This window comes from Dasypus novemcinctus, chromosome 1, assembly GCF_030445035.2.
Source record: "Dasypus novemcinctus isolate mDasNov1 chromosome 1, mDasNov1.1.hap2, whole genome shotgun sequence".
In the NCBI taxonomy this organism is placed as follows: Eukaryota; Metazoa; Chordata; class Mammalia; order Cingulata; family Dasypodidae; genus Dasypus; species Dasypus novemcinctus.
The window spans coordinates 195,306,668-195,310,786 of record NC_080673.1 but is presented as its reverse complement, the minus strand read 5'-3'; the positions used below and the strand labels follow the sequence as shown (position 1 = coordinate 195,310,786).

At 35.3% G+C, this 4,119-nt stretch overlaps 1 pseudogene; it reads right to left on the bottom strand.

Annotated features, from left to right (window-relative positions):
• Positions 1-1,939: 1,939 nt before the first annotated feature.
• Positions 1,940-3,611, bottom strand: LOC101419918 (polypeptide N-acetylgalactosaminyltransferase 1 pseudogene; annotated as a pseudogene).
• Positions 3,612-4,119: the final 508 nt, after the last annotated feature.

Below are 4,119 nucleotides of genomic sequence, written 5' to 3'. Positions count from 1 at the left end.
CCATCATCAATTAACAAAATTTTTCTTCAGTCAAATTTTATTTTTAAAAAATCAGCAGATCAACATTACAATTCAAGAATCTTATCTAAATATGCACTTGACATTGAAGCACATCTGAGTATGCAGTGTAAAAGTTTTTCCATAGATTCCATAATCTTCACATTCATTTTAGCAGGTACTGAGTGATGTTGTATATATAAATAAGTGTATTGTTTGATTTTTAGATCACCACATGGCATGCTTGACTATTTTCTTACTTCAAATGTCTGTTAATACAAAGTAGGCTACTCCATAATAGTGTTAAAAACAAAATTTGCTAACCAGGTGATATAAAGACTTTTAAAAGTTACAATTATATGGAGCCCTCTCTTTATGAAAGTTTTCTACTGCAAAGTGCTTTTTCTTTTTAGTTTTCATTTGATAAATTCAACTATAATTAAAGTTCCATAAAATAATTGTTTCACATTTCACATACCTATATTTATCTGAGTGCTGTCTAAAACTGTTGTGCTAGCCAACATAATGCTATGAAATCATTTGTAGACTTAACCCATGAGTTATTGTTAAATGCACTGTTATTGCCATGTGAAGAGGCATCGAATTTGATAACCACCATCATGTTCAGACCATTTTATACATTTCAGTGGCCTTTTTAAAAAACAAAACCAAGTATATAATGAAGATGGCTTTTATTTGGACAAATAGCTTTTATATTTCCATTAAACCATGCAAAAAATATTTCATCTTCTGGCACATAACTGTCTCTTTAAAAACCACTGAAGAGTTCCACCATTTAAATAAATTGTACATTGTAAAGCTTAAAAAAAAAAAAAAAGAAAAGTTTTTCCAAAAAAAACATCAAATATATTGTCTCCAAATAATTACTCACTTCTGTAGGCTTTTTGTTGAGTGGAATCATAAACAAAGAACTGAAGATTTATTGCTGTGAAACAAACCTGTAATACAGTAGTATGAATCTTGGGTATTAAGCATTATCAGTTGAACCAAGTTAAGAAATTGAAAATTTAATAAATTTTTGAGTGTGAAAGTCTACAAGCCAGTTGACCCACGAGCAACTGAGATACTAATTTGTTCAACTGAGACCAAACATTGTGTTAAACCTCCATTTTTCAGAAGGCAATAAAAAAATTACAATTCCAACAGCCCATAAAGCAAAAAAAAAAACAAAACAAACAAACAACAACAAAAACTATAGAAAGAGATTAAAACTATGCTTAAAGAGCCTTTTTTTCCAGCTCAGTTTTGCACCCCAAGGAAAAAACATCCATGAATATCACAGATGAAAACAAAATGGAATCATTTCTTTTTCCCCACTGAGGTATAAAATCTATATAGAAATTTGATACTATACTATAACAAATTGTACTTCTCATAGTTCTGATTTAATTTTCTTTAAACCCTGTTTAATATAGTTTTTTGAATTGTTGTAAAAATGTTTTCATGATACTGAATCTGGTTCCAGTTCTTTTTCATTTATTTTTATATCAATATTAATATACTGGCTACCAGTTCTAATCAGGAAAAAAGTTCTTGGAAATCTCTTCATCATGATAGCACATTCAGAAGAAATTACTGATGTGCAAGCAAACCATAAAAAATGCCACTTTCCAGAAAACACATTTTGTTGATTGTTTCATTGTCTGAATATTCTTTGCAATTATTCTTGATGAAAGACTCTTTCAATCTTGTAAACATCAATGTGCACAGTCTCACTAGTATGTAGTTTCACATCCTTGGACAGGAAGGCTGGTTCACAGATAGTGAAAAGCTAGAGGAGTCTAAGTTTAGTGGTTGATAAACCTTACATCCCACACAGCAGGAAAGCACTTTTCCTTTTTTGCTAATTAAGAATGTGGCAGAAATGTATGCTGAGGTAGCCCAGTCAATCCTTAATTTTTCTTTTTTTGTAAATTTGGTCTCAGAATATTTCTGGAAGGGTGACGTTTCTAAGAAGCCCCTGCTGGGATCGGCTTCCATTGCAGCCTCTAATGCTGGGCACCTGGCAATTCTCTTCCATGGCTTTATCCAGGGACTGATTAGTGTTCACATGCTGCAGGGTTAATTTCACTGGGTCATACTCCCATAGTTGGTTGCCTTTTAGGGGGTGGCATTTGAGCATTGTGACTGGGCCATTAAGTTTGGTAACATCCAAGCAAAGGTCATCTGTTCTGATTTCTTTGTTGGAAGTATAAGAAAAAACCTGATTACCTCCCATACCATGACAGTTAAATATTCCAACTTTTTCATATTCTTTTCTAGCCATGTTAACCAGACATTGATTTGTTTCCACATTTTGTATCTCTCCCAAAGAGAAATAGTGACATGGAATTTGAGCATATTCTCCAGGTACCAAGAGAAAGGTTTACATTTTAATTTGTGTCTTAGACCAACTCTTGATGATATATCTCCATAATCTACCTTTGTAACACCTGGGGAAATTATATAGAAGAAATTCTTGAATTCATCCATCCAAACTTCTGCAAGTCATCTATTATATTTCTTGATAACCTGCCCTGTGCCTCCTGGACATGTGTAAGTTGTAGCTTTATGAAACATGTGTCCAACATGTTAGCATGTAACAATTTCCAAAGTATCTCCACACTGCCAAGTCCTAAAGGAAATTTCTAGGTTTTTTCCTCCCCAGATATCCAGTCCAGCATCATATGTTCCAATTTCCTGAAAGTAATCTTGGTCTATTGAAAATAGGCCTCCTGCCATTGTTGGTGTTCTGACAGGAAGAGTCCGATCACCTTTCCTTCTATCCATTTCTCTTTGGGGAACAAGATACCAGCAAAAATTGAGCTTCCAGTCAAACCCACCATAGGTCATATCAGAGCCTACCATGTACTCAAAAGTATCATCACTGATTACATCAATGATAGGACAAAACACTGTTCTCCTGGCAAGTTTGATCCTTCCTAAGAAAGGCTCCACCCATCCCACTGTACAATCACAATGAGCATCTAAGAAAGTGATCACTTGATCTTTGGACACAGCAGTTCCTTTTAATCTAGCTCTGACTAATCCAGAACATTGTTCCATCCAAATTACATGAAGTGGTACCTTTAATTTCCTCACATAACTCTCTAGGGGTCATTTCAAAAAGTCTCTTTTACTTGCATCATCTACCAGAACAATTTCTTCTGGCATGTGTCTTGGTGAGTGGTTAATGACACTGTAGACAGTTCGCAGAAGTGTGCGCTCCAAGCCTCATTGTGGAAAACAATCACCACACTTGTTGTAGGAAGATTATCTGGATACACCTTTGTTTTACACCCTTCTAACCTAACATCTGGTAAAGATCTGTTGAGGGCAGTCATCTCACTCACCATTAAATTGAACTGATTGATTTTAAACATCTCTTTCTTCTTTTCTTGATCCTCTTTAGGAATGAAGACTGGTTTCCCCATTTCTCCAGGACCTTCATGAGGCTTTTATAATGACTCTAGAACATCTTCAACAGGAAGTCCTCTCTCCTTTTTTCCATCACGTTTGTTGCATTCAGTGAAGTAAAGCAGCAGGAACATACCCAAGAGTACCAAAATCAAGGAAGTGGCTAGGACCACCTTGCAATATGCAAATTTTCTCATGACACTTTAAGTCAAATGCAAAATTTTAAAATATATATATATACATATATAAATATCATGAAAATTACTCCAATCCAGTTTCATCAGAAAATATGTTCATAATCTAATATATTACATGCACTAAAGACATTTTTAGTGTTTAAGCCTTTAATTTATTATTATGTTGTTTGACAAGCTACTTGTTCAAGCAAACTGACAATTCTGTTAGTAGACTTTCAGTTCAGCTGGCTATTTCTGAAAACAAGCACTTCAAGTATCAAAATGGAAAGCTGGGAAGCTAATGTGGCTCAATAGATAGAGCATCTGCCTACCATATAGGAGGTCCAAGTGTTTAATAACCAGGGCCTCCTGGTTGGTGTGGTAAGCTGGCCCATGCGCAGTGCTGCTATGTATGAGGAGTGCCAGTCCATGCAGTAATACTCCTGCGTGAGGGTGTGCCCCACGCAAGGAGTGGCCCCTGTGCAAGAAGCGCTGAACCGTTCAATTAACAAATTTTCCATCACCCAAA